This window comes from Panthera leo, chromosome C2 (genome assembly GCF_018350215.1).
Source record: "Panthera leo isolate Ple1 chromosome C2, P.leo_Ple1_pat1.1, whole genome shotgun sequence".
NCBI classification, from domain to species: domain Eukaryota; kingdom Metazoa; phylum Chordata; class Mammalia; order Carnivora; family Felidae; genus Panthera; species Panthera leo.
Window position 1 is genome coordinate 156763074 of NC_056687.1, and position 12296 is coordinate 156775369.

Here is a 12296-nt window from a genome sequence, read left to right on the forward strand (position 1 = left end):
AGCAAAGGTAACCTCACAGCTCCCCTTCCCCGCTAGCTTCCCCCAGTCTGGAGGTTTCCTCTTCACTTCCAAGAGGCCATTGGAAAGCACTTGAGGCCTGGATTCCAATCCCAGGCTTGTCCCTGACTGGCTGTGTGGCTTCGGCTGGTCCCTCATCTCCAAGAGGTGGCACCAGACTCAAGTGAGCTCCCTCGGACTCGGCCCCTCCCTCGCCCCCGAAGTAAATGGGACATGAACTTGACAGGAGGACTTCCTGCAAGATGTCCTCTCCTTCCCACAACAGGCTGTTTCTATGTGTCCGCGTATCACGGGAATCACTTCTTTTCCCGGGAGGTCACCAAAGCCGTCGTTTTCACTCTCAAGTGAATTCTAGCGTAACCTGGCCCCTCAAGAGGGACTGGTAGGTTCTGGCCACCTCTCGCTCTTGAGGGCCTACCTCTCCCTCTTGAGGTGTGGGGCCATCATCACCGAGGTGGGGGAAGCTTTGCCTCTAACCTCGTGGCTCCAGTGGTTGGTTCTTCCACACTGCAGTGTCCCCCCCCTCAACTCATCCACCGACCACGCTTTCACAGCACTCCTGTGTCTGCCACCGTTCTCTTCTCACTTCAGCCTCAGGGAGCCACCGGCATGGGCTGGTAATGGACTCTCAGCTTGTGTCATCTTTGTCACCAAGTGAAACCTCTAAGGGCTCTGCTCTGTACCCCGGTCTTCTGACCCTCCCCTTCTAGGAGCCACCCGAGGTCCTTCAAACAGCAGGCAGGATGGACCTCCCCCACTGCGGAGGAGCTCTGGTCCCACTCCTCCACACCTGCTGGGGGGGCCGAAAGGAGCCGGAGACATGGCCGGGTAGGGCAGGGCGAAAGGCAGAGAGCCTTTCCTGCAGTTAAGAAACACCACCGGCCAAGGTGTGCCTGGCTCCGCACCGAGAGAACACGCATGGTTTGTAGAGGACCTTGTGACACTGCTTTTGAATGCCACAGTGTCCTGGGAACTAGCAACAGCCATGTCTGCCCTCAGCGCCCATCCTCAGAGGGTCAACCCGACAGATGGGGCAGGTGGTCCCGACGCGGGAGCTCCTCGGCAGTTCTAAAGCACACGATGGACAGCGGGGCTCAGCAAGCACTGCTCTCAGGGCCATTCCCACCGAGGCTCGCTCAGCCGGGTCACGGTCAGGCTGGATGTCAGTCTACACTGCAGCACCTGAGTGCTTTGAATCCGCATGGTGAAAGTCGAGGCTCCCCACCCGCCAACTCATGCTTAGCCTAGCACCTCCTATTTCTATTTCTGTATGATCTCCAGACTGTGGTGACCTCACTGTGACTATCCTGTCCCCTCTCATCATCCTAACTCCTCTCTGGGGCACTGTGACCAATGGCCAGAGCAAGTCCATTGAAAGTCTTGCGTAAAAGCAAACCAGTGATGATTTTTACATGCTATGTGAGAGGCCCCCAGTTGTGAGAAAGCCTGGGCTCACCTCACGGCGCTTTAGTACGTGCATATGTGGGTCTAAATGTATGATACATATTCATACGCGTTGCTCTAGCGGTATGTTGAGGGCCAACATAACTGGTGGACAAGGTCCATTAGAGGGAACGAAACGCAGCCTTTGGTAGCTATTAAAGCAAAATGTGTGCAAAGAAATAAACATTTTTGGGGCATCTGGGCGGCTCAGTCGGTTGAGCGTTCAGCTTCGGCTCAGGTCAGGATCTCGCGGCTGGTGAGTTCAAGCCCCGCGTCGGGCTCCGTGCTGACAGCTCAGAGCCTGGAGCCTGTTTCAGATTCTGTGTCTCTCTCTCTGCCCCTCGCCTTCTCACACTCTGTCAATCTCTCTCTTAAAAATAAATAAACATTAAAAATTTTAAAAAGAAATAAACATAAAAAAAGAAATCAACATTTTTTCTTCGCCTCCTTTGTTTCCAAGTTCGGCACCAGTCTCCAGGCTGAGTGTGGAAGAGTAGGGAAGACACCTTGTTGTTGAAAAGCTCACAGTCTAAGGCTTGAAGTCTGAGTCTGAAAGAACAAGCTTTTCCTTCTTTGTCGTTTTGTGAGAATCCTCAATCTGCAAAAGTGAGAGCATGCTTCTTAGATTTGGGGGGACTCAGTAGTGGAGACAGAAGCTACATCCTGGTCTCAGTCCCAAGAGATTGAGTTGTTGTGGTACCCAGAATCTGCATTTCTTACATAAATGCCCCAGAAAGTTGCTATGCAGGTGAGCTGCAGAGCATAGTTTAGGGGCGTCTGGGTGGCCCAGTCGGTTAAATGTCCAACTCTTGGTTTCAGCTCAGGTCATGGTTTGTGGGATGGAGCCCTGTGTCGGGCTCTGTGCTGACAGTGTGGAGCCTGCTTGGGGTTCTCTCTCTCTCTCTCTCTCTCTCTCTGCTCCTCCCCTGCTCATGCACACACACACTCTCTCAAAATACACATTAAAAAAAATAAAAAATTTAGTACTATACATTGAACCAAAACTATAAATGAATTTAACCAAGGCTTTTTAATTGAACAGTGTATAAGTCATTCCATAAACGTTGACATAAAGGTCTTAAAAGATTCCTTGGGGAGAGTCCTTAGGTAATGTCCTTTGTCTTCCAGAAATGGAATAAAGCTCTCACATCACAATTATTTCCTAGAAACGGTGAAAAATGTAAAACAAACAAGAACTACCACCACCCTCACCAGACTCGTGCCCGAGGTGCAGACACACCCCACTTTCACCTCCTCCTTTGCTTTCACACGGGGTGAAGTATTTTCCCGAGGGTCTTTGTCGATTCAGAGATATTTCCTGGCAGAATCAGCAGAACGCATGAGATATCGGCAAACCCACCAAGCATCGCTCTAGACAAAGTAGCAAAATCTGGGGCCCTCTAGGCCTGTGGTTCTTCCCGGTCCCGGCAGTTCCTCCTTCACCCCTGTGTTTCCACGGGGGGGGGGGGGGGGGTGGCGCTGATAATGTGATCAGTAACCAATGGACAAGTCAGAGATGCTTGCGAGAATTTTATACGCATAATGTCTAGGAAAGCGACAACATCCGACATCACATAAATCTCAGATCTGCTCAGGATCCAGTCAACCAATCCACTCTATGAGATGTTGAAAAGCAGCTCTTTGCCTTAAGAAAACTAGTTGCAAAAAAAAAAAAAAGTATCTGAGAGGAAGATTGTCTAATCTTTAGCTTTTGGTAAATTATATTCTTTTCCCTTATGTGACAGAAACAGAGCCCCCCCCTTTTTTTTTAATATTTGTTTATTTTGAGAAAGAGAGAGAGTGAGAGAACCCTCGAGAGTGGGAGAGGGGCAGAGAGAGGGAGAGAGAGAGACAGAATCCCGAGCAGGCTCCAGCTGTCAGCACAGAGCTCAACGTGGGGCTTGAACTCAAGAACCGTGAGAAGACCTGAGTTGAAATCAAGAGTCGATGCTTAACCAACAGGGCCACCCGGGTGCCCTTGACTCTTCCAGTTTTAAGGGCGTGTCTAATCCCATGGGGCCACCTGGACAATCCAGGAGAATCGCCCCACCTCAGTGTCCTTACCATAAGCACATTGGCAAAGTCCCTTTTGCTCTGTGATGGCACATATTCACAGGTTCCAGGGGTTCGTACGGGGACCTCCTAGGAAGGGGTGGTGTTTTTCTGCCCACCACCACACTGTTTGCTGAGGTGCCAACTACTAATATTGGAACTAAAAAATATCTTTTCTGATTTCAACAGTGAAGTTAAGACACTACCTCAAGGCACAATCTGGAACAGCAAAGCAGAACAAAGGTCAATCAGGGGCAGCTGGGTGGCTCAGTCAGTTAAGTGCGTCCGTCTCTTTTTCTTTTTTAATTTTTTTAACGTTTATTTATTTTTGAGAGGCAGATAGATCACGAGCCAGAGGAGGGGCAGAGAGAGAGGGAGACACAGAATCCGAAGCAGGCTCCAGGCTCCGAGCCATCAGCACAGAGCCCGACGCGGGGCTGGAACCCACGAACCGTGAGATCGTGACCTGAGCCGAAGTCGGACGCTCACCCGACTGAGCCACCCAGGCGCCCTGTAGTGTGTCCAACTCTTGATTTCAGCTCAGGTCATGATCTCATGGTTCATGAGACCATGCTGACAGCAAGGAGCCTGCTTGGGATTCTCTCTCTCCCTCTCTGTCTCTGCCCCTCCTCTGCTCGTGCTCTCCTTCTCTCTCAAAATAAGTCAATAAACTTTTTTTTTAAAGGCAAATTAGAACCATAGAAGTGCTCCTTGGATGACCATCAAATTGCCCAAGTACCAGGCTCTGCAGCGTAATCGTTTTGCTTTGTTTTCCAGATGTGGCTTTTTTCCCTCCAAGGGCCGACTTGGCAGAAATCTCATCCTAGGGGAAGTGCACAGTGGTGGCGGAAGGGAAGGCGGTGACAGAGGTGGGGTGCCTGGGACCCCGCTAACCTCCTGCTGGGAAGTCTCAGCTGGGTCTCAACCGGGCAGAAGCGCAGACACGATGGTTTCCTTTGGACCTGCCCTCGCCTGAACGCGGGATGCTTGTGCGCCTCCCCGAGAGGCCACGCGGGGGCGCCCCGGTACTGCCCTGGGAAGTCGCCTCGCAAAGAAGCAAAGTGTGGAAGGATCTTGAGGGGCAGGTGTCAGCCTGGAGCGTCCAGAGGTTCCCGGCTCTAGGCCGCACCTCTGCTGGGTTGGCAGCAGGCGGGCGCGGCCCAGGCCTTGTTCCTCAGAGCTATCTTGCTCTGTCTCCTCTAAACCAGGTTCTGGCCAGAAAGAGATGTGCCCATGCTTCTCCAGAGGATGGGGGAGGACTGGCCTGCCGTGTGTGTGTGTGTGTGTGTGTGTGTGTGTGCGTGTGTGTGTGTGTGTGTGTGGATGTGTGTGTGTTGGGGATGAAGGGGGCCTAGCGTGTGTGTGTATGTGTATATGGCTGGCCTGGGTGTGTGTGTGGAGGGGGACTGGCCTGCCAGGTGTGTGTGTGTGTGTGTGTGTGTGTGTGGATGTGTGTGTGTTGGGGATGAAGGCTGGCCTGGGTGTGTGTGGAGGGGGACTGGCCTGCCAGGTGTGTGTGTGTGTGTGTGTGTGTGTGTGGTTGGGGTGGCTGGCCTGGGTAAGCGGGGGTGGGCGGGCTGGCCCAGTCGTGATCAGGCTGGAGAGGATGAGGAGGCTGGGGGGCAGGAGGAAGAGGACCACGGCTGAACAATAGGTGGGGGCGGGGCAGGAGGCAGGGTGCGGGCTGGAGGAGCGGGGTGACCCTAGATGCCAGGGGTGTGAGTCAGGCAGCACAAGGGTGTAGTTCTCCATAGAATCCCGGGGCTGTGCAACAGAGTTGCTGCTCGAACTTTATTAGCACGAGTGCTGTGGGGGCTGGGAGGCTGGGGGAGGGCCGTGGGGAGGCCAGCGACCGAGTGCGTGCAGCGGAAGCGTGTGAAGCTGTCCTGGGCAGAAGTCAGAGCTCCTACACGTACACCAGGGCACGTTTCTCAGTTTGGGGCTCACCTGCTGGACAGCGCAGCCGGGGCGCAGCGGCCAAGGGCCCCGGGCCCCGGGGGCCCCACACAGGCCAGGCTGGGCCACTGACAGCCTGCAGCATCCAAAGGCAGAGATACGGGTGGAGGTGAAACAAGAAGGGAATTTATTTCAGCGAGGCCGATGCCAGGAAGACGCGGACTGGGGTTTCAAAGACTGTCTCCAAGGTGCCGAAAATGCTTCCAGCCTTCTATAAGGGCAACTTGGGACCGAGGCGGGTGGGCACGTGCAGGTGTGCAGGGGAGGTCAGGCTGTCCTCCTCGTGGGTGGGATCTTGCTAGCGTGGGACGGTCCTTATTGCTTGAGGGGGGCACTTGCGGCTTCCGGCAGGGGATGCTGGGCCAGCAGAGTCTTCTGCCTGAGTTAAGAGAGAAGGTGGAAAGAATGTAACCACCTGGAAAGTACAGCCTGAGGTCAAAGTGGAGGGAGTTGAAGTCGACTTTTGACGGGAGTCGCTGCTGCTCCCCCGGGCGGGTGTGTGGGATGCGGCTGTACAAGCTGCTGCAGGGTGGGGGTGTGGGGGGATCCGCTTCCCCAGCAAGGGGTGGTAAGAAGCCAATTCCATCTTTAGGCTAGTGTAGACGAGGTGTTACCAAATACTTACGCAAGGCAAACAGCTTTTTGCAAAAAAGAAAATCTAAGTGCCGGGATTCCGGCTTCTGGGCTATTTCCATTCTGCAGTTTGGGCTGGGTTGGGAAAGAGCTGGCTTCGGCCACTGAACTGAGACACCCCGGGGGGGGGGGGGGGGGGACACGTGCTACATCTTACAGCACGAGGAGAGCAGACAGCGAGACCCCCAACTCATACACGGGATCTAGCCCAGTTTTTGCTGCGTAGCAGGTAAAGTACACGAACTTTGTAGTCTGATCTGATACCGAGAACAAAGGCAAAAGAAATGTAGCAAAAATGAAATCTCCTTGCAACTTGCAGGCCATTGACAAGTACTGGAGGCAGGCAGAGTGAGCTCCGTCACAACTGCCTTAATGTTAATTCTTTGCTAGTGGCAACGAGCAACCCTAGCTTGACAGGGGTCTGACCTCCAGGGTCCTGTAAGTCTTCTTTAACCGATGAAAATCCCTTCGGAAACTTCCTTTATCTCAACACCCTCCTCCCTCCGCGAGATACACGTTAGCGATCACCTTTCAACATAGAGCCCACTGGTATACATCGGAAGGGTCTCATGACTAATATTCTACTAGACAGTACTGAATAACCTTATCTTAACAGCAATTAGCCCCTCAAGGTCCTGGAAGCCTTGCTTCTAAATTCCTTGGAGACTTAGCTCTCCCTCCCGTCCCCCCCCCCCCCCCCCCCCCGCCAACTAAAAAGTATGTAATCAGTCACCCCTCATAATCCCCGTTACAGCGTTTCCCACCGAGAGTCCTGTCCCTACGCTTTAATAAAACCACCTTTTTTGCACCGATCATCTCAAGAATTCTTTCTGTTTTTAAATAAAGTTTTAAATATTTTTACTTTTAGAGAGAGAGAGAGAGCATGAGTGGGGGAGAGAAGCAGAAGGAAAGAGAGAATCTTAAAAAGGTTCCATGCTCAGCGCAGAGCCTGAGGCAGGGCTCGATCCCATGACCTGATCCAAAGTCAAGAGTCAGTCGTTGAACTGAGTGAGCCACCCAGGCGCTCCTCAAGAATTCTTCCTTGACCATTTGCTCCTGGACCCCAAACATCCCATCACGATCCTGTGAGTGGAGGCCTCTCTTGGTCTGTTTTGGAGCAGCACAGCGAGGTACCTAGGAGAGGACTCGGGCCTCCTTGCCTCTCCCTCAGTGCTCGGGTGACAGCCCGGGGATTTGGCAAAGCTTCTGTCCTTCCCTCCATCTGCAGGGAGAAGTTAGCCTGGGCCCAGTGTTAGCCAGGGACACCCCACAAAAGCTCAGAAAAAGCGGAGTCTTCCCCTCAGGCCACTTGGCAGTCCTGTCCGTCCTTCCCTTGGGGGCCCTTGAAAGAAACATCAAGGCTGACATGCTCTCACGGGGGCATGTCGAGCGGCGAAGGGTGGGCTTTCACCGCAGACCCCGCAGGAACTTCCATCCACCCAGCTCCTGGGCAAGGGAGAGGGCGCCTCTGCTCTCCTTTTGCTCCAGAGGCAAGCAAAAACTGTCCTTAGGGGGCTCCTGGGTGGCTCAGTCGGTTGAGTGGGCTGACTGTCCCACTTCAGCTCAGGTCACCATCTCACCACTCATGAATTCAAGCCCCACATGGGCCCTCTGCTGTTGGCGTGGAGCCTGCTTTGGGTCCTCGGTCTCCCTCTCTCTCTGCCCCTCCCTTGCTTGTGCTCTCTCTCTCTCTTTCAAAAATGAATAAGCATTAAACAAAAAACCTGTCACCAGAACTGGTGCGGTGCTTCTCAAATACAAGCGTTAAGTGTTTTCTTTACTGCAGGGTTTTGTAAAGGAACCAATGTGAGTTCCCTCCTTGGTGAGTCAGAAGCCGCACTGGGTTGAGTTGCCGCAAAGAAAAGTTCAGTTGTAGCAAATAAGGAGATAATGGGGAGTGGCTTCCAAAGCCAGGACTCCCAGAGCAGGGGTGAGGGGCTCCTTTCTTTTTTTTTTTTTTTTTAATTTTTTTTAACGTTTATTTATTTTTGAGACAGAGAGAGACACAGCATGAATGGGGGAGGGGCCGAGAGAGAGGGAGACACAGAATCGGAAGCAGGCTCCAGGCTCTGAGCCGTCAGCTCAGAGCCCGACGCGGGGCTTGAACTCGCGGACCGCGAGATCGTGACCTGAGCTGAAGTCGGATGCTTAACCGACTGAGCCACCCAGGCGCCCCTGGGCTCCTTTCATTTAGGGTTAAGATGCATATTTAGATAGGGAAGCCCTGTCATCATATGTAGGGTGAATAGAAGTTGTCCATGGGCCTTAAGGAAACATGTCTACACAGACATTGTTTGTTATGTCAATGAGGCCGAGGCTTCTTCTGGGGTGGAGATTTTAGTATTATAATGAGTTAAGGTAGTCATCGGTCATTCTAGAGGTCACTCCAGGGCCCATCTGCACAAGGAGGAGTCAGGGGTTAAGTTCAAACTGGTCTGGGTGGTCTGGGCCGGCTGGAGGTCATGTCAGGGCTGGCTGGAGGTCACATGGGGCAGTCGCTATTGCGTGAGGGTGGTTTCACTTTCTTTAAAAAAAAATTTTTTTTTTAATGTTTACTTTTTGAGAGAGAGAGAGAGAGAGAGAGAGAGAGCACAAGCAGGGGAGGGGCAAGAGAGAGAGGGAGACACAGAATCCGAAGCAGGCTCCGGGCTCCGAGCCGTCAGCACAGAGCCTGATGTGGGGCTCGAACCCACAAACCATGAGATCGTGACCTGAGCCAAAGTCTGGCCTTAACCGACTGAGCCACCCAGGTGCCCCGGTTTCACTCTCTATTTGCCCGAGTAAAGCGATAAACCAGAAAGAAGAGGTTGAGGAAGAATGTGGGACAAAGGTCAGTGGGTACATGCTGGAGGGCTGTAAGGTCAGGTGTTGGGAGCCAGCTGGCGAGTTGCATTCTGGTTTTCGCTATTTCTGTACTCTGTAAAAGCCTCTAATCAGAATCTAAATTTTCTTTAATTTTTATTTTATTTTTTAAGAAACAGAGAGGGTCAGAGCGTGAACGGCGGAGGGGCAGGGAAAGACGGAGACACAGAATCCGAAGCAGGCTCCATCCAGGCTCCGAGCTGTCAGCACAGAGCCCGACGCGGGGCTCAAACCCATGAGCCGTGAGATCATGACCTGAGCCGAAGTCGGATGCTCAACCGACTGCCCCACCCAAGCGCCCCGTCTATTCAGAACCTATATGAACACTTTCCAACTTAGATTTTAACACCGTTACAGGGTAACAGCACCTGGGTTTGCCCTCCTGCCTGAAGACACAAAACAACAAAACCAGACTAAATACGTGAAACACAGATCTTCAAGATATCAGACATCAGAGGACAGCGATCCCTGAGGGGCGGGAAACAGTGGAGTCCGGCAATTGCTCTAATTTACAGCCTTGAGCGATTTCCGAGCATCGCAGGGTGGAGGAAACTGAAGACGAGCCCAGAAGGCCTGTCGAGTTGAGGACACTGAGCTGGGAGTTCAGGGAGGCCAAGGTCGCCAAGGTCCTGAGAGGAGAGAGCTGAGGAAAGCCAGTCAGAAAGATCCGTCTGGGGGCCTGCCCAGCGTGCAGAACCGCCCCGATCAGCACCTCCAAGTGAGGCAAGTACTCAGTCGGGGGGAAATCATTACAGGGCACAGGGCCAGGCACCCCACGGCGCCGGGAATGGCCCTCGTTCCCAGGAGAAAACCCCTCATAACCCGGGGGATGTGGGTGGAGCACTTAGGAAGGTCTTGCCTCAGTAGCGAACGAATCAGCCCTCGACCGAGCACTGATCTGGACCACTTAAATCATAAAAGCAAGACCACAAATGATCAAACCCTTTCCAAAGAATTTAAGTGCATCCCAGAACGAAGCTCAAAATTCATAGGAAATTTATATAAAAAGAACAACATTTACATAAAAATAACCAGCAACCAACATAATCAACTTCAGCATGTCTGGTATCCCATCAAAGATTTTGAGGTGTGCGAAGAGCCTGGGAAATGACTCTTAGTGAGATCAGTCAATCACTGAAAAATGACCCAGAGGAGACGAAGACGCTAGAGCCACCGGAGGAGGACATTTCGACATTTATTATCACTGTCTGTAGCCCATAGATTTAAAATATTAAATAGATAAATGGAAAACATAAAAAAGATCCCATCTAACTCTAAGAGATGAAAACGGTGATGTTTGGAAGGAAGTGCCCTGCAAAAGGACGGACAGCAACTCGAAAATGCAGAAGAAAGACATTTGAGGGGCGCCTGGGTGGCTCAGTCGGTTGAGCGTCCGACTTCGGCAAAATAAACAAACATTAAAAAAGGAACAATAACCTTTGATAGGACTTGTATTGAGTCAGCAGATACCTCTGAGAGATATTGCCCCCTTCCCCGCGTGAAATCCCCCAATCCGTGAGCACAGGACGCCTTTCGGCTTCTGTGGGCCTTCTTTAACTGCTCGCAGCCATGTTGGGTAGTTTTCCGTGGGGGGGGGAGGGAGAGAGAGGAGGGGGGGGGAGGGACAGAGGGGAGGAAGAAGAGACAGGGGGAGGGACAGAGGGGGGGAGGGAGAGTGGGGGGAGGGAGAGACGGGGGGGGAGGGACAGAGGGGGGCAGGGAAGGGAGAGAGGAGCCAGGACGAGGACCCAAAGGACTGCAGTCTCCAGGGTGGTGTGAGCCCAACCCCCTCAGATCACTCTGATGTGGCAGCTGCAAATCGGGGGAGAGTCAGTCCCCATTTGGACCTGCTGTCTCAACAGTCCCAGATTTCTCCCAAACCAGGGCACCCCGGTGACTCTCGCTGGAAGAATCACCAGAGGGCAGCCCTGTGTGACCCTGATTAGGCCATGTGGGATCCTCTAGCTGTGCCTTCAGGGAGACCGTGCTAGGGTTTGAGATTAGGTGTCCCCTGCGTCCTCGAGAGACATCTTCTGTTACTTGGCATCTGCAAACCCTAGCCGTCTTCCAGATCGTTGGTGACCCTGGATTGTGAAGTCCCCGTACGCTCAGTACGCAGTCTTTCAGCAGGCCTTGGGCAGCAGGAACCTTCCAGCTCTAGGGAACCTGGGCATGGCCCCAAAGGACTGCAGAGGTTCCAGGGTGGTTGGAGCCCCCCCACCCCCACCCCCCGCCGATACCTACTCTGAGACAGCAGCTCAAATTGGTGACAGTCCCCGATTGAATCTGCTGCCTAATCTGCATGCAGGCATCTTCTGTATCAAGGTTCACAAATGTCTCTTCTTGGAAGAGACATGCCTCTTCTTCCAGCTCTGCCTTCAGGGTAATATGCCCATTTGCGTTGGGTGGGGCTTGGAATCCAAGAGACGCCTTGTCCTCCGCAATGCCCACTCCTGTGACCTTGTCTTTCCCGTTTCATGACTTTATCGAGGTGCCTGGCTACCTGACCTGAGAAGCCGGGCCAGCACGTTATCAGCTCTTATTGGCAGCCTGGCCTTGGAGGGCAATTGCAGGGACAGGCCGGGTCACAGTGGCGAATTATTTGGAGCACCTGGCACGGCCTATTTCCAAGACTTAACATGGCCAACAGAAGACACCGTCTTAAAAGGCAGCCTTAGAACGCTTTGTGGAGTGTGGGCTCCCTGTACCCGAAGCCCATTCAAGTGCTTGGGGTCCAGTTGGACCCGCGCGGATTTGTAGCACACCCTGCAGCCCCGGGCCAACGGACAGCGTGCTGACTGCACATGCGTGGCCACTGCAAGTCTAGGTAACCGGGGACACAAGAAAGGGAAAGTGGCCAAAGGGGAACAGTCGCAGGGGCAGGTTTTTAGGGAGAGCTGGCATCGGCTTAATTCCGAGCCTTAACCTACACAAATGCACCTATTTCCCTTGAAGGCAGACCCGGGAGGGCCGCATGACGTGCTTAGGGTCCTCTCCCAGAAGAGTTACGTGGGAGGCTTGACTGCCGAAGTCCAGGGTTCCACAGAGGCAGCCGCACACGACAGGGGGCACTCTCACCTCTATCTGTGGAAAAGAACAAATTAAAAGGTGAGTCCAAAAGCCGTACCCCCATAGGACAGAGCTGCATTTTTTACCGTCTTTGCAGGCACCAGAAACACAGAATTGACTTGGTACGAGCAGCTGAGGAAGTAAGTGAAGCTAACACCTGTGTAGACAGCCAAAGCAGGCCTACACCAGTGTAAACAGCCCCGGTCAAAATAGACCAAAGAGACTTACACTACCACTCTTCAAAACAAACGATAAACATAGAA